The following is an 18,925-nucleotide window of genomic DNA, read 5'->3' as shown; positions in this document are numbered from 1 at the left end:
ACATCTACCCTTGGTTTGCAACTGGCTTGTACTGACAGTCTTAGGTAGGCAACTATGTGACCTTACGACCGTTCAGAGATGGCTTTCGCATGGAAGCATCTGTCACAAATCCAGCCGGGATAAAATAAGTCTGCAGCTCTGCAGCTTGCCAGGCTGATGATACTTGAGACAACATTTGTTCCCAAGTCACGCACATTCTGGACTCTTGTTCTCATGTGGGGAATGGGGAGAAATATATTTGATGAGACAGCACAGGGCCATCATACCTCAGCTGTGAGACTTATTTGGCCCCCTTCCAGGGCTAATATATGGTAAAGGATTAGAATACACATAATGGGTGCAGCTCAACTTTGAGGTGATAGGATCTTCCTACATAAAGCATGTGGGCAGCTCTGTGATATTGTTTTCTGTTCTAATACAGCTTCTCTTGGGAAACGCCAATGGATTAGCAAGTCCTAGAATGCTTACAGCTGACCCACCCACAGAGGGAATCTCTAGTGTGCGGGGAATGTGGGATCGGACTCGAGACTGATTTTCATGGAGATGTCATACATCACTTACCGTCTTTAACATAGAAATACCAAGACAGGCAGAGCCAATCAGAATAAAGCAATTTGAACAGAAATTAGAAGCAAACTGTCGCCCCCCCCCCCAGTAATTCTAGCACTCTAGTTTCACACACACCCCAGGCAACTGATGGTCATCTCAGAGATGAGAAAAGCAACAGCCTGACCACTACTTTGTATATATTGTTCTCGGATGAAAGTAAATGTCAATCTCTTACAAAATCTCGAATTGTTCCTATTGCTAGCATGCCCTGGGTTTAATGCGCAGATTAAAACTTGGCCAGTTTTTAGTCCCCAAGTATCACATCAAACATTAAACAAGCAAGGCAGAATCTGCTGGTCCAATACAGGCCCGGCGTCAGCATTTGCTTGCTGGCAGCTGCTGGGGCTCCAATGCCCTGGCTCATTACACCAGGCAGCGGGGGCTGGGAGCCATCCATCATTTTAATTATGCCCACAATGCCTCTGGCATAGCACTGCTCCAGGGCATTGTGAGAAATGAACACAGCAGCCCCTACAAACGTTGGCTGGTAAGCAGGCCTATGTACAAGGGGGAACCACGGGAGGGCACTTTGCTACAGACCACCTGAAACCAGACAGCCCCAGCTCAAATCCTGTTCACAAAAGCATTTCCACAGTCCTACGATCCTAAACCTCATCTAGCAAGATTTATATACTACTTAATCAACAAAACCCTCTAAGCAGTTTACATAAAACAAAAGGAGGACATAAGGAGAGCCCTGTTGGTCAGGCCTAAGGCCAAATGTGGTCCAGTGTCCTGTTTTTACAGAGGTTCCTGGAGGAAGTCTTTATTTGTGCAGCTGTCCAACTGCAGAACCTTACATTTGTCCTTATTGAAGTTCATTTTGTTAGTTTTGGCCCAGTTCTCTAATCTGTTAAGGTCATCTTCAATAGCACACAGCACCACCACAAAGCATTTCAACAGTGGCCATATTTGGAGACTAGCAAATAGATGTTGCTTGTGGTTTTCCTCTCCAAGTTAGCGGGAAGGGTGTTTGAGTAGCTATCCCTGGCAGCTATAAAGTGATCATAACTGCCAGAAATATTAGGTTAAATCCTGTGAGGTGCTGAGATGTGCTTGCAATGTACAGTGCACAGCAAAAAGCTGTGGTTGCAAATATCCCAAACTACTGTATACTGCAATGTGTGCGAACTGCAAACTGCAAATTGTGGAATTGATTTGTGTATCGGTTCATTTCTCTTGCAACACACAAACCAATGTTCATCACAAAATGTTCACAAAATGGAATTCTATTGACTTAAAGTGATCAATGTGTGTGTGTATATATATTTAAAATGTGCTGCGTTATGGCACTTTATACATAGAATTGCATTTTATATGTACTTATAATGCCCAAATTATGAAGGATTATTTAGTAATAAAAATGATTATTGTAATAAGCTGAATTGGTTATTGCATAGCTTGTTCTTCTAGTTTACTGGGGTGTAGAAATATTGCACATGTTACATTAAAACCACCAGGTAAAGGTAATAAACCTGCTTCTGTGTTACTCATTACAGATCACAATATTCACAGATCAATTGCTTGATCTAAAACACCATTCCCATTCTTAAATATGATAGAGGAAAGTCTAAAAATGAAAAACTATTTTAAAAATCCACTACATTGAAAACTAGGCATTTTCCAAAATGGTTCTACAGCCATCATGTGTATAACATATCTACAGTCACCTAAAAGGGGACCTTCTCATCACATTTTACCATTTTCTTATCAATAACGTCAGTAAGCACCACATAAGGGACGCGGATGGCACTGTGGGTTAAACTACAGAGCTTAGGACTTGCCGATCAGAAGGTCGGCGGTTTGAATCCCTACACCGGGGTGAACTCCCATTGCTCAGTCCCTGCTCCTGCCAACCTAGCAATTTGAAAGCACGTCAAAGTGCAAGTAGATAAATAGGTACTGCTCCTGCAGGAAGGTAAACGGCATTTCCGTGCGCTGCTCTGGTTCGCCAGAAGCGGCTTAGTCATGCTGGCCACATGACCTGGAAGCTGTATGCCAGCTCCCTCGGCCAATAAAGCGAGATGAGTGCCGCAACCCCAGAGTCGGCCATGACTGGAGCTAATGATCAGGGGTCCCTTTACCTTTAAGCACCCCATATTTTAAAAGACTCAAAACTAAAAGTATTGTCCTGATCCCCTGGCCTACCTGCCCAAACCAAGTCCAGAATCTGGTCAGTCAGCATCTGCAAAGTTCACAGTCCGAGATTCAAAGGCCAAAGGTCAGGAAACGAGGTTCAGGGTCAATCCAATTCCGAAGTCAGGATGCAGTCCAGTGTCACACCCAAAGAAGAAGCCCATGGTGGTCCAGGAGTATTGAAGCAAGGGCAGTTGAGCAGACACAGCACCTCAGCTCTGCTTCCCCTTTGTGCTTTGCCTGCTGATTGCAGCATCTGGGCTTGATGAGGCTTGTGACCCTCACCTGCTCTCAGCTTGCCCCACCTGAGGAATCACAGGCCTCCTTCCCCACCTGGGGAACTAGGCTGCTAGCCCTGGTCTGCCTCTGATTCCTAGAGTGCCCTGCCTGCTGTTCCCTACGTCTCAGCACCTGCTGTGTTCATGGGGATGGGGGCCTCTCTGGTTTTGGCAAGGGGTACCACTGCTCAGCTTCCTGTGCACCGGCCCCTAGCCCCTCATCATCCTCTGTCACCCCATGACAACCTCTAGGGGGGGAGTGGGGTAGATTGATACAGAAAAATTCAATCTCTATATTTTATGTAACAAAAATGAGTCAAATAATAAAAAAAAATTTGCTTGATGCGTGGCATAACTAATGGATATTATAACAGCAATCAGAAGAACCATTAAAGTTAGAAGATAATGAGTATACAATGACTTCAGTAAAAAATGGCTTTTGTATCATTCTGCCCCACCCAAGGGGCACTTCGATACATTGGACGGGGCACTTCGGTACACATCGTAAATTGTATGAGAATGGTAATTATTTGCAAAAATTTAATGAAAAAAACATTTTTTATTGTGGGAGATCATAATCAGCCTTACAATTTGTTACTTAAAATCTAGATTACGCATTAAAACTAACAGTGTTTCACACATATCATAGACTTTACGGCAGGTTTTCTTAACAAAACATCAAAACTTATATTAGCCTTTCCTCAAACACCTATCCATTTAAAAAAAACTTGGGAAAACCTTAAAAAGTGTAAGAACTCACATTAGGTAGTCAAAAAATAGTAATTTAAACAAAATGCTTATAAAAAATAAGATAATTACTTAACGTTTAGCTTCTACTGCACGTTATATCCACTTAACTCAATAGAAAAAGTATAAAGAGATGGTGTTCGAGATGTGCCCTTTGGGAAATTTGGTTTCGGCAATGGCATATCAACATCCTTGAAATCAACGCTTGCCTTACCTTCTCCAATGGGGAAGACAAACATACAAGATCCTGGTTTTTTCCTGAGATATGACACTTGATATATTATATTGCGTGGCGAGTTCCCGTCTCCCCCCGGTAGAAATAAAGGCACAGGACACAATACTTTAGGTTAATGGGCTAAAATTGGCCACAACTTTATTGGTTACAGGTAAGAGCGGTATTGGCTTAGGCATTGGTCCTATCAGACTATCCGGCTTCAGCCTGTTTGCTTGAAAACCGGGAAGGGTTAGCACCAGCAGGGGGAGCCCTGTGATGCACATCAACTAGGTACTCCCCCGGGGTCACCGCTTGGGGGCGCGCTTTAGGCCCTGGCCTCCATAGGCTTCGGACGAGGCAACGCCCCCAGGAATCCTTTACCGGACTACCCTTCAAAATTTGGGGAAGGTGATGGCGCTCCCCCCCAACACATCTACATAACAATACCCCTACCAATGCCTGACCACCCAAACAAAAAGAGTTGTGATGATTTGCTACGAGGTAGGTGAAAAACCAAATGGCTAGTGCCAATTTGCCAAGTGGAAAAAATTCCTATCAGGCCCCTTAACGGCGACCAACCGAAGTCCATAGCAAGGTCAGAAGTGGGACCCTAGAGGGTGGGTGGGAGGGTGGGTGGGAAACCAGATCAGTTGCGCGGACCAAAGAGGGAGATCCCGGGGCCACGCTTGCCAATTGGCTGGCTCGTGGGATGACATGACCCCGAGGATTCCCCTAATTGCGCGGGGCTGGAAACCAGCCTCAGCGCGTGTGTTGGGGGCGTGAAGCCCGCAACACCACCTCCTCCTTATGTCAGAAGTGGCTTTTAGAAATGACTTTGCCCATGTAGTAAACAACAATTTTTTTTCTTTTCAAATTTAATGACTTTAAACTTGTATATTGGGGCACTATTGTACACTACCGGGGCACTTTGATATGTATCAAAGTGCCCCAACAGACGTTTTCAAAAAAAACAAACACCCAACAATTATTAATAACACCACTGAACTTATTTAAAAATCCTGATTACTTGCTTTTGGTATTTTGGTATTTTAAAATCTTAACTAAACGACGTAAAACAGTGTTGGAACACTTTTACATTTCATGTGATTTTTTAAGTTGGATGTCCTAAAAATGCACCTGCTCTCATCAAATGCCAACGGCTAATTGGCGGGCGGCGCGGTTGCAACTGTTGTACTCACACATGTATAGGCACATTTTTGTGATGTTGCGACACGAATAACATTTCCCGATATTGAAATATTGTTGGTGTATCAATGTGCCCCGTGCATCAATGTGCCCCGCTTCCCCCTCCCCTTCCCCCTCCCCAGCTCCCAAAGTTCTGCCAGTTCATGCCAAGTATAAATTGACAGGTTCTGCTTGGAACTTCATGGCTGCCATGACAACCAGGGGGTGTCTCAATATATCGTGGACCCAATTCATGTGGCATGACGCACCCTAGACCTGCTTTCTTTTTTTGTTGTTTTGTAAATAGAAAACTGGGAGATGAAGATATGTGGAATCCACGGGATCCCTGAGTGCTCTTAGAGGACCTCCCAGCTGACATGACTGATGCCCCTGCTGAGGTCACAGTCTAACTGTGGAATGGTGAGACAGAAAGGACCACTGAGTGCATCACTCCCAAGCACTCTCTCTGGGTTTCTGGAGGTTGTAGAGTTCCCTGGTTCTCAGAGGAGCTCAGAAGGAAATGGCTGTAACTCAGTGGTAGAGCATGCAGAAAGTCCCAGGTTGGGCTGGAAATGATACCTGTCTGAAACACTGGAGAGCTGCCCTTTATCTTCCACTGTGAAGGCAGATGAAAGAAATTGATTCAGTTTCTCTGCAATCTCGTTACCCTCCTTTGTGTTCATTCCCTTATGATTCAAAGGTTCAACAACATCCCTAGTCAATATCCTGCTACATTTAAAGAATTCGTTGTTTGTAGCAATGCGCTCCTCGATTTCCTTTCTCACATCCCTTACTGTCCGCTTGCATTTCTTTTGCCAAGGTTTGCGCTCACTTTTGTTCTCCTTCTTTGGACAAGACTTCCATTTTCTAAAGGAAGCCTTCTTATCTCCGATAGCTTCTTTGACCCTACTCATTCACAACACAGACACCTCTGCTTGGCCCTCATATCGTTTTTGATTTACAGTATGCATTGAAATAAAAGTTTAAATGAAGAGCACTTGTTGTTTATCATCTTATTACAATATTTGTTAATTTTGATGTCATAAAATACAGTCGTAGGGACGCGGGTGGCGCTGTGGGTTAAACCACAGAGCCTAGGACTTGCCAATCAGAAGGTCGGTGGTTCGAATCCCCGCGACAGGGTGAGCTCCCGTTGCTCAGTCCCTGCTCCTGCCAACCTAGCAGTTCAAAAGCACGTCAAAGTGCAAGTAGATAAATAGGTACTGCTCCGGCGGGAAGGTAAACGGCGTTTCCGTGTGCTGCTCTGGTTTGCCAGAAGCGGCTTGGTCATGCTGGCCACATGACCCGGAAGCTGTATGCCGGCTCCCTCGGCCAATAAAGCGAAATGAGCGCCGCAACCCCAGAGTCGGTCACAACTGGACCTAATGGTCAGGGGTCCCTTTACCTTTAAAATACAGTCGTACCTTGGAAGTCAAACGGAATCCGTTCCGGAAGTCCATTCAACTTCCAAAATGTTCAAAAACCAAAGCACAGCAGGAAGCTCCTGCAGCCAATCGGAAGCTGCAGAAGTTCTGTCGGACGTTCGGCTTCCAAAAATAGTTTGCAAACAGGAATACTCACTTCTGAGTTTGCAGGATTCAGGAGCCAAAATGTTAAACCTGCAAGGCGTTCACAATCCAAGGTATGACTGGGGCTGGCTTGGGGACACATTTCATACCTAGTTCTACCCCCAACTTCCTGTTCCTCCTATCTGAACCTGAAAACAAGTCTCTCCTTTGGCAGTGGGTTCTGCGATTCATTGTTTCTTTTGTCTGAATCTCAGGTACAGGACACCTGTTCAAAAGCAAAGAACAAAGACCTGGCTGATGAACACCCAACGCCTGGTCCTTTATAAATATTCTTATACACAGCACATGCTCTCCAAGACAGCTAACAGGCCTCCCTTGGTAGTGATGCTAAAATTCTGGGCAGCAAGCAATGTCTTTTCTGTGCATTGTAAAAAGTGACTTTTTGTAGTGTCAGCTTTTTTCAGACCTTGTCAGGTTACAACTGAAAAAAAAGTTGTCTCAAGAAGAAACCTGGGAAGACTGAGAAATCTTGAAAAAGACAGACCGCGGGGACTCTTCTCTCATGTCCTAGTATAACCTACTGTAACCCTGAAGGAACAAATCAAATGTAGCTTTCAAACTTCTCCAGCTAAACATTTTTACCCCCCCCCCTTTCCTGATCCCTCCCCTACCCATTTTTGCTGATTTGCTGAGAGAGCAAGATATTAAATTGTTATCAGTTGATTCTCTCTGGCAGTATCTCTTGGTCTCATATCAAGAAATGGCTCAGCTCATTCAGCAGAGACATTCAAAAATCAGTGTCATTATGGGTGATCAAAAATAAATAATGTCACATCAGCCATTTTGCTTTCACTCAGCAGTGAAATGGGGAAACTGTTGTTGAGTTGGCTTCAACCGGTGGCAATCAAGCTCATGGCCTCTTTCAGCTAGATTTGATGGAGTAATTTCTTTTACAATGCATTTCATTTGAGTCCAAAAGAAATATTTTTATACTTCAACACAGCTCACTGGTAGACCACAGACATTCACTGGAATGAAGGCATGAGAGTGAGCTTGGGTGAATTGGCCAGTTACAGTATTAACTTGCAAGGCTCTTCAACAAGCATCAATATTCCCTAATTTTCTTAACTCCAGTGTGGGTACCCTAAAGGTTGAGAAGACAACTGTCTCTCCGTTTCAGACAACACCACTCTAGCTCAACTTGCAGGATCAACCATCTTATTGATCCATGCTTTCATTGTGTACTTACCTCAAAAGTGAGCTGGGGCCTCCTGTCTGCTCTACTGCACTTCGCAGGGCAGCATAAATTGAAACTGAATTGAAATCGAAATACTTTATTGTCAGTTGTACAACTTGTATACAGTGAGATTACACGAGTACCCCCCACTCAGCTCTCTTAGTCTTAATTCCCCTCGTTTACTGACGCACACCCACCAAACCCAAATGTCAGTTGCCCTGTTGTTATCTTTTCATTCAGCAGTCTAACAGCCCACGGATAGAAGCTGTTCTTTACCCTGTTGGTGCGACTAATCATGCTTCTATATCTTCTGCCTGAGGGCAGGAGATCAAGAAAGTGCTGGCCAGGGTGTGAATCATCCCTGAGAATTTTCCTCACTCTCCTGAGGCAACGTTCTTCCGCTATTTCATCCAGCAGATTCACGGGACAGCCCATAATAACTTGTGCTGTATTCACCACCCTCTGTAGGCACTTCCTATCAGATGATGTCAGACCAGAGTACCACACCGTGATGCAGTATGAAAGGACACTTTCTACTGCTGACCGGTAGAAGGAGATCATCAAATGTTGATTGACATCGTTCTTTCACAATACTCTGAGGAGATGGAGTCTCTGTTGGGCTTTCTTAATCACCTGGGTTGTATTTATTTTCCAAGTAAGGTCTTCACTGAGATAAACTCCTAGGAATTTAAAGGAGGAGACTCTCTCCACACAGCCCTCCCCGATGTACAGCGGGGCTAGTTCTCCTCTCTTCCTCCGAAAGTCCAACACCATCTCCTTTGTCTTGCTGATATTAAGGTGCAAGTTGTTCCCTAGGCACCAAGTAGATATTTTTTGGACCTCCCCTCTATATGCTAAATCGTCTCCACCTATTAAACCCATTATGGTGGTGTCATCTGCAAACTTAATAATTGCAGTAGGTGGGTCAGATGATACACAATCGTATGTATTCAATGAATACAGGTAGGGACTTAGCACACATCCCTGTGGTGTGCCAGTGCTGATTTTTAAGGAATTAGATGTTACATGTCCAGTCCTCATTGTTTGTGTCCAATCTATCAGAAAGTCTTTAATCCAGTCACAGATGGTAGAAGAAAGGTTCATGTCAGTCAGCTTTTTAATGAGGATGTCCGGAAATGGAGGGGTCGTCAACTTTTGGGTGCTAGTGGGCACATAAGAAAGTACAGTGCACACCAGTCACAAAATGGCCGGGACGAGCTGAATAGAAAGATGGAACCATCTCTCACACACTGGATGTTTTAGGGGATATTTATTGACACATTTCATAAGCACAATAGAAGGTCCTAGTCTAATCCTTAGGCTAGACTCTTCAGGAACCAAGCGAAGCTTTCTTCCCACATCCACCCCAAGCTGTCTAACCAAGGAAAGTAGGTTGGAACACTGACATTATATATTTGCATCAAACCTTTCCATAAGGTAAAGGTAAAGGGACCCCTGACCATTAGGTCCAGTCGTGGCCGACTCTGGGGTTGCGGCGCTCATCTCGCTTTACTGGCCAAGGGAGCTTCCAGGTCATGTGGCCAGCATGACTAAGCCGCTTCTGGCGAACCAGAGCAGTGCACGGAAATGCCGTTTACCTTCCTGCCAGAGCGGTACCTATTTATCTACTTGCACTTTGACGTGCTTCCAAACTGCTAGGTTGGCAGGAGCAGGGACCGAGCAATGGGAGCTCACCCCATTTTGGGGATTCGAACTGCCAACCTTCTGATCACCAAGTCCTAGGCTCTGTGGTTTAACCCACAGCGCCACCCGCATCCCTAACCTTTCCATACCCTCCAACATTTCTCTGATGAAAATAGGGGTGCCCTACTCTAATAATAATAATAATAATGATAATAATAATAATAATACCATGCCCATCTGACTGGGTTGCTTCAACCACTCTGGGCAGCTTCCAACATATATAAAAACGGAATCAAACATTTAACATTAAAAAAACTTCTAAAGGTTGTAAAGTTACTTATCTCTTCGGCTCGGGAGTCGCATAACTCCGTATCCTCCAACATTTCTCCGATGAAAATAGGGACGTCCTATGGAAAAGCGGGGCATTCCAAATCAAATCAGAAACTGGGATGGCTTCTGTAAATCTGGGACTGTCCCTGGAAAATAGGGACACTTTGAGGCTCTGTCTTTTAGGAGCTCAATCAAGACTGCATACATTACCATACTATACCCGTTTTTATCTTTGTTGTAGCCCTGTGAACTGGGCTAGGCTGAATTAATATATGTAAAAATAAAAAAAAATTCCTTCCAGTAGCACCTTAAAGACCAACTAAGTTAGTTCTTGGTAAGAGCTTTTGTGTGCATGCACACTTCTTCAGATACACTGAAACAGAAGTTGCCAGATCCTTCTATATAGTGAGAAGGTGGGGAGGGGTATTACTCAGAAGGGTGGTGGGAATGGGAGATTGGCAGAAAGCTGAGATGAGCCTGTTGACGACTCTTAACGACTGCAATAGGTCTTACAGGAAAAGGCAAGGGGTGAGAAGGTGAAAAATGGCTTAGTCATGTATAATGAGATAAGAATCCAATCTCTTTGTTCAGACCAGGTCTCTCCATGGTTTTAAGTTTGGTAATGAGTTGCAATTCTGCAGCTTCTCTTTCCAGTCTATTTCTGAAATTCCTTTGTAGTAAAACAGCTACTTTGAGATCTTGTATAGAATGTCCTGGGAGATTGAAGTGTTCTCCTACTGGTTTCTCTGTTTTGTGATTCTTGATGTCAGGTTTATATCCGTTTATTCTTTGGCATAAGGTTTGTCCAATATAGAGAGCTGAAGGACACTGTTGGCACTGTTGGCATTTGATGGCATACACAATGTTAGCATACATAAGTATATTAAGTACATAATATATGTACTTAAGCAGCACTTCTTGCCAGTAGATTGTGGGGTGGTGAAGCAAGGGCCTCAATCCACTTGCAGCATACTAAGCCCAGGAAATCCTGTTGTCATTCCTGCCTTTAGCCATTATTTGGGCTGAAAGGATTTAAACAATCAAAGTGAAGATTGAGAAACTGACAAGATTAAACTCCCAATCACAAAAGGGCATGCAAATACAGTCGTTGTCACTTTCCATGCTAGTCCAAGTCACCTGTGCAGGTGAATCTACCTCTGGTTCCCTGCCTGGGCCCTGATTTCCACCATGGGAAATTGAGCAATTATGGGAGGAGTATTTTTGTGGGTGCTGGTCATTTCTCAAAGGAAATGGCTTGACACAGCGGAGCAAACAGATTTTCTGGTGTGATTTCAGATCTCAGATGTGGAGCTGGGCAAGTTAGCTGACTGAACCTTAAACATTCTGAACTTCCTTCACACAAGTCCCCTGAGAGAAAAGTGAAAACACAGTTAGCATCATGCAGGGAGCCTTGCCTGGCAGGAGACAATCTTCCGCAGTGTATAAGGGAGTGATGTTAGCACACAGGAAAAGAGAGGAACACAAACTTTCCCGGATGAAAAATACAGCACTTTAAAGAGGATGAACAAACTCCCGCTGATTCCCCACGCTCTGCGCAGCAGTTCTGACCCTAGCCAGCTCTGCAAGCACAAAGAAAAGAAATAGTGGAAATAAACTGTTTATGCGCAGGGACCAGGTCTCATCGAGTAAGTTTGTTCAGAAATAACAAGATGGAGGCAATAAGAAAGGAGGTCTGCTGTTCGAGAGGAGCAATATTTCTAAGGCAGGAATTCCTATTGGGCAAACATTCAAGAGCAGTGAAAATACAAAGGGATTTCCCAATTATTAAAAGTGCATGTTTATTTTATCAGATTTTGAACAAACGTGGGGAGCTGATGAACGAGGGGGAGGAGGAAGAATCCTTGAAAGATCAGTACTGTATAAGGCCAAGGATTTACAGATTTATTCTGTTTACTCATGTTTGGACAATATGAGATGCCTACACTAAAGTAAGTCTCATTTAATTCAATGAGGCTTTTCCCCAGATAAGTTGGTCTAGGATGGCTGGGGTGGGTAATTTTAGGACGGCACATAGTGTCCTCTCTGCCATCCTCTGCTGGGAGTGGGAAAAACTCTGCTAAAGGTGTTTGGGACAATCTTGTGCAATGGTGCAAGGCTTTGCACATCACCTTTGTGGAAGTTGTGGCTTGAGAATTGCTTCCTGGATTGACAAAATCATTTCATGCCGTAAAACATTAAACTGCTTTTAAATTTGGCATATTCTAGGAAGCAGCTGTTGCTACTGGTGCTGGCCTGCTTTAGGAAACAGCAGGAGGCATTTGTGTCTAAGGATTCTGCTAATGGCCTGAAATGCTGTATAGAACCTCCTTCATCTCCTGGCTCAAAACCTCAAAAGCAGTGTAGGGAGGAAGAGCAGACTACACCCTTCCAGGTATAATAAAGAACTTTGTTTTTGGACTCAAAATAGCTTCATTTGGTCTGGGCTTTTTGCATGGATGGATGGAATCATAGAATCATTCCAAGCATGGTGGAATCATGGTGAATTCCAACAACTCTTTTTATTATTATAAAAAAAACAGCACTGAACATAATGTATGCATTCTAAGCAGCAATGTCAAATTATACCCAATGGTGAACTCCACAACCCCTAAAAAATACAAAAGTCTCAGAATCTAAGTTTCAGAGTTCTGGTGCAATGCAATGAACTCTATGATCCAAAAGGAACGTGAAATATGGGCTCCTTGGAAAGGAGTTTCCCTATGCTAAATGGTAAACTCCTTTTGAAAATTAAGGGAGATTCAAAAACAGATTGTGATATGACCTGGATCAGCTGTTCTAAGAAAAAAGTCAACCCGAAGCCTCACTGGGCCGGCAGAAGTCGTTGGCCTCAAGCAGCTGTTTGGATTCCATCCATTGTATGCTGTTTATTAATAGGCCTTTCGAGCTGCTTCTTAAGCCTTGTTCATACATGTTTGGACATAATTTCATTACTGTACAGTTGGTGGCTGGCAGCTGACTTTACTGGAAAATCTGGTGTTTGAAGAGATAGAAAATCTCTATCTGCAGTGTTGATGCAATATGGCCGATCCACACACAAGCCATCTGTTGAGGTTGTAGCCATGTGTGCGCTAGCTGTTAGTTTCCAGGTCTAGTGCAGATTGTGAAATTTTCTTTGAATTGTGAATTCTTTTTTTAAAAAAAAAAACCCCCACAAAAACTCAACACCTGTTTTTAAAGAGAAGAGACATGCTAGAATTATATCAACTTGAGTCTCATTTTTAGACATATAATTTTGAAGTCTCTCCTCTTAAACTCCCCTGTGGTGAGCTGGCTCCAAAAATTGTAATGTTATGTGTGCAACTACGTTCTACCTGAGCTGCGTGACACGTCTGCTTGATGAGCAAAATCAGAGAGCCCTAAAAGACAGTGTATCAAGAAACGCCGCCTGCTGTCATTGAGGCCACCCACTGGATCTCAAGATTGTGGCTTCTTATTTTTGTGACTCACGTCACGGAATAGATAATTGACAGCATATATTATGCAGTTACCATATGAGTTCACACCAGTAGTTCCCCAATTATCCCACATATTGAAAAAGATATATAGATTGTCGGGCAGGGATTTTTTTTTCTTGCTGAAAAACTTTTTCTAACAGTAAATGTAACTTCAGGTAAATGAAGCTCCTACTTTATTGCTCCTGAGGAGAATGTTTCGCACTTGTTTCAGCAACTTTGGAACAGTGCTCTGAGAGATAGGAGGGATTTGTCCAAAGGTGAAGACAGATTAAAGAGGACCCACCAATTGTAGGGATCAAGCTGGCAAGAGCAGACCAGCTGAGATGGATGAAAAGACCACAGGATGCCAAACGACAAATGGTGCTTGCGGAACAAAGTCGGGTTCAGGTGCTAAACATTTTCCTAAAGAACCCTATGTATGCAGACCATGGAAGGGGCATGTCCACAGTTGCAGATATCACTTCAAACAAGTGATGGGTATGAGTGTGGTAACTGAAGAATATCCAAAGCCGGTAGGTTCTAGGTCAGATTCTACTTATTCCATGAGACTATCTTAAAAAGCAGAGACATCACTTTGCCAACAAAGGTCCATATAGTTAAAGCTATTTTCCCCCCAGTAGTGATGTATGGAAGTGAGAGCTGGACCATAAAGAAGGCTGATTGCCGAAGAATTGGTGCTTTTGAATTATGGTGCTGGAGGAGACTCTTGAGAGTCCCATGGACTGCAAGAAGATCAAACTGATCCATTCTTAAGGAAATCAGCCCTGAGTGCTCACTAGAAGGACAGATCCTGAAGCTGAGGCTCCAATACTTTGGCCACCTCATGAGAAGAGAAGACTCCCTGGAAAAGACCCTGATGTTGGGAAAGATGGAGGGCACAAGGAGAAGGGGATGACTGAGGAAGAGATGGTTGGACAGTGTTGTCGAAGCTACCAGCATGAGTTTGACCAAACTGCGGGAGGCAGTGGAAGACAGGAGTGCCTGGAATGCTCTAGTCTATGGGGTCACGAAGAATTGGACACGACTAAACAACTAAACAACAACAAGGTGGAATCTACACACATATAAAAAACATTGTGATAATGCTTTTTTAAAATAAAAAATGATTTGAAAAATACATTGAATTTGGCATAGCTCACTTTCACCATCTAGAGTCACGTTTGTATATTGCACTTTACAACACATTTAAAACGTTTTATTTGCAGCTGTATAGCTGAGTCTTAATATTGGCATCTGATTCTTGTGCCAGCTCCCCACCCCCTGTGATGCCAAGAACATCAGGAAAACCCCATTACTTTCGGCACACGAAAATACTGGAAGAGCCTGCAACAACCATATGAAAGCTGCGCTAGGCCTCAAGCACCACTCTTAGTGATGGAGGGGAAAGGGAGATTGATTCTCAAGTGAGATCAGTAATAATGGGCAACGTTACCCGAAGGATAGCTTACCTGGTATGATCAATTTTCCTTGTATCGTTCAGCCATGAGAGGCCACCATGGACAGCGTTCTCACTTCTCATGAGGCAAAGGTAAAACCCCAAAGGTCTAGTTGATGTCCATCACAAACTGATGACTTCCAGGATGAATGTTTTAGTACCCTAAGGCAAAAAGTTTGGAAGCAATGGATTTACTTAATGACATTTAAATAAAAATGTGTATTACCAGTAACTCAGTCAACAAGCTTTTTTAAGACAAAGAAATAAATTTGAGGTGACTTTTAGTTAAATAAAGAAAAGCAATTAATTGTTAAAAAGAAAGACCCTCTGTAATGTTTCCTCTTTTTTATCTCTTATTTCAAGTAATAAAAAAGGAATTTTAAGAACACTTCAAAGCATAACCTTCCCTTTTAGCCCACAAATAAAGGGTTACCCTCACCAGTCAATATTGGCCACTGCTAAGGAATCAGCTAGTCTGAAATCCCCACCCCAATAGTGATCTCCACCAGGGGAGAAGAGTGCTACTGGTGGGGGATTCCAGCAATAGATTCCTGAAAAAGGTCATTCCAGGGGTGGTGTAGAATTGGGCTGGTCATGAATGTGCTGGATCCAACTTCTGGAAAGGGGCCCAATTAGTTGCATAATCCATTAATTTTGGCCCTCATTTTCACTGTATACCTACTAATGTTGTAAAAGGATACCAGAAACTTCAGATAGGAGATAAGCCAAGGAAATACTGCCTGAGTCATCTGAAACTTCCCTCTTATGTAAATTTAGGATGTGAACAATGGATAATAAATATATTTCAATGGGTGGAGATTGGCACACTGTAGAATTTCCATCTCAGAAGATCTACGTTTTTAGCATTTTAAATCGACACAAAAAGTTGAGATTCTGTTGAGAATCTGAAAATAGAGTTCAATGAATCACTCTAAAAGTTTTTCAGCCAGCAATACTAGAAAATTACATTGGCATTATGACTGAAGCCAATTTTATAACCGTTCCTTTAGTCAAAATGGCTATTTTGAACGAATGAATACATTGCTTTCCCTTAAATATTTCTTGAAATACAATTTCATTTCAAACCAGTTGTGTTTTGCCCATTCACAATGTAAACCTATCCATGCCAGTTAGGTGTATATAGGTTTGCAGTCAGAGTCTTTCAGTCACCCTGAACCAGCAAGTGCAATTCATGGTTGTTGTTGATACAGATATGAATATACATCTTGGAGGATCTCCCCAGTTGGATCACACTGCTCAGCCTAACCATGTTGGACCTGATGAAGTTGTCTTCTGATGCAAATGGGACCACTAATTGGTAAACATTACCTGTAACTATGGCCAATGTCTAGTGCAAGGGCGGGGAACCTTTTTCATCTGGTTGGTTCTATTGCCTTCTGAGAAAAATGGCTACATGCCAGAGGTAGACAAGGCCAGGGGTGAGTGGAACAAGGTATCAGAAGATACCTTTGGACACTAGGCTAGTTTCTAAGCACACCCACACTCCCATCTCTATCCTCCACCCAATCAAGAAGCATTATCAGAGTTCAAGGAGACATCACCAGACAAAAGCACTTGAAGAAGGTGCAATGCAGAGTCCATGAGGGGTGTGGCCTGAGAAGAGGCTGTGTGGTCTGGGGAGGACCCTAGTTCCCCTTCGCCATTTAGCTTCTCTATGATATCTTAAAAATGCATCTTAAAAAGCAGAGACATCACCTTGCCAACAAAGGCCCGTATAGTTAAAGCTATGGTTTTCCCAGTAGTGATGTATGGAAGTGAGAGCTGGACCATAAAGATCGCCAAAGAATTGATGCTTTTGAATTATGGTGCTGGAGGAGACTCTTGAGAGTCCCATGGATTGCAAGAAGATCAAACCTATCCATTCTTAAGGAAATCAGCCCTGAGTGCTCACTGGAAGGACAGATCCTGAAGCTGAGGCTCCAATATTTTGGCCACCTCATGAGAAGAGAAGACTCCCTGGAAAAGAACCTGGTGTTGGGAAAGATTGAGGGTACAAGGAGAGAAGGGGATGACAGAGGACGAGATGGTTGGACAGTGTTCTCAAAGCTACGAACATGAGTTTGACCAAGCTGCGGGAGGCAGTGGAAGATAGGAGTGCCTGGTGTGCTCTGGTCCATGGGGTCATGAAGAGTCGGACACGATTAAACAACACATGATATAATGTCTATTTCCTTCTTTTGTCACAATATCTGTCCCCTGTTTTCCTCGCCTTTTTGTTTTACTTTTGCCCACAAGAGACACAGAGGAATCAATGCATGACAGAGTTAAGTTCTGAAGGCTGACTGTCAAGCTGTTCTATGAACAGGAAGGTACTGATTGCCTGACTCCATCAAATCATTCCTGATAAGTGGCCAGGTGAGATTCTATAATGAATGACTTCGGGTGGCGGGAAAGTGCGACAGGATAACCGTAAAAGGAAACAAAATGGATTAAAGTCTGAAAGGCTCTTTCTGTACTCGGCACTTTTAAATTAATATCCCTTATTAGATGTCAAGTATATGACAAACATGCTACTGAGTTATTTATATGTTTTATAACATGGACCATTTGTAGAAAAATGTATGTCTGAGATGAGGCATTATGAACCATAAACTGTGGTCTGAGGAAAGGAAGAAAGACTGCAGCTGGTAGCCTTCCTATTGTTATTCAGTCCATCTCTCAGGCCCTGATGTTGTGCTTTCATTAATTTTTCTATTAACTTTCCCCATCAATGTGATTAAAGATTCATTAATCTGAAGCAAAGGATAAAAGTGAAATAAAGATTGGATCAAACCCATTTCATGCACTCAGATTAGAGCCAAATATTCAGGCTTTATAAAGATGTCTGGTGTAGCCATAAAACAGATGTGTGTGCAAAGGTTTTTGTTGCTGTTCTAATGTTCAAGCCAAAGATGGCCCAATTAAATCTCCACTTTGACTTCATTTGCAACCGCTCGGCTCAGCTCTCTTCAACCTCATCAGTAGGATTTATAATTGCATATATTGCTTCAAATAAAATAAAGTACTAGCAATTAACTGAGGCTGCAGTTCTGTGCCCGTTTACTTGAGAGTAAATGTGGATCCAATGGGGCTTACCTGAGTAAGCATGCATATGATTCTGTTGCATGCCATGGACTCCTTTGGTCTACATCAGGGATGGAGGAGCTGTGGTCCTCCATGAGATATTCTCAGACCTCAACCGCCATCATCCCTGATCATTGGCCATGCTAGCTGGGGCAGATGACGATTAAGAGTCCAAAAGTATCTGGAAAGTCAGATTGCTCATCCCAAGTATACATATTGGTGGAGCTTTCCCAAGATACAGAATTTCGCATTATTAATTTAATTCAGAATTGTCCTTAACCTTGTTCAAGACATTCATTGACATTTTGTCAAGGAACAATCCTGATTCCTCCCCACTTTGAACTATTACGGGTGTGGGCTGTGAAAGAAATGAAAGAAATGACAATTTCTGGGGTTGACTGGGAGAAGCCATGGCAATTAAAGTTGCATAGAAATCGATAATAGGCATGTAATAGCTGACAACTGCTCCTATATCACTGTGATGTAGGAAAGACAATGGAATTGTGCCAGAATCCATAACTGAGAGACTGGGGATGTGCTAGGTTTCTCTATTCTCTGTCACATCCCAGTCATTTAGCCTCACAGTCCTTCACATGTTGGACAGGCAAGGTCTGTGGAATGGTGCAGAAGACACTCTCTAAGACAGTTTAACTTCTTACAGAAATTTGACAGCAATCTGGTGAATGGGTCGGTTTTAATAAGCTGCTGAGGAGCAGAGGCAGGCAAATTGAACTCTACCCACCTCAAAGCTTGCTGCCACCAGCAGGCTGCCCAGTGATGGTGTGACTCCCGTGGGGGTCACCTCAAGGGGGAGACAGAAAAGTGGGTCATGCCCTTGATGTCTTTCCTTCTGGGGCACCATTGCATCCCATAAAACTGGCAGATAGTGGAGGGACCCTGGTTGAGAGAGGCAGGAAAATTGAGATATCTCAGGGAGAGAGACTCAGAAAGGAAAGGAAAGCTTTCAGGTGAAAGCTGGGAGGGTCTGTCATTATCTGGGGTAGAGGGATTACAGTCTAGT

The 18,925-nt window shown here is 43.3% G+C and overlaps 1 protein-coding gene across 11 annotated transcripts in view; it reads right to left on the bottom strand.

Annotated features, from left to right (window-relative positions):
- Positions 1 to 18,925, bottom strand: part of LOC309515241 (uncharacterized protein) — an 88,984-nt gene that overhangs the window by 46,061 nt on the left and 23,998 nt on the right. For 3 of the 11 annotated variants that reach the window (XR_014212345.1, XR_014212346.1, XR_014212347.1), the window contains exon 3: positions 14,834 to 14,982. The exons of the other annotated variants lie outside the window; for them this stretch is intronic. The gene's annotated coding sequence lies outside the window, so the exon portion shown is untranslated. The remainder of the gene's footprint in view (positions 1 to 14,833; positions 14,983 to 18,925) is intronic. 11 annotated transcript variants of the gene reach the window in all.

The sequence above is a fragment of the Podarcis vaucheri genome (genome assembly GCF_965113315.1).
Source record: "Podarcis vaucheri genome assembly, chromosome: 12".
Taxonomy (NCBI): domain Eukaryota; kingdom Metazoa; phylum Chordata; class Lepidosauria; order Squamata; family Lacertidae; genus Podarcis; species Podarcis vaucheri.
The sequence above is the reverse complement of the archived record's forward strand: the minus strand, read 5'-3'. Positions and strand labels throughout refer to the sequence as shown.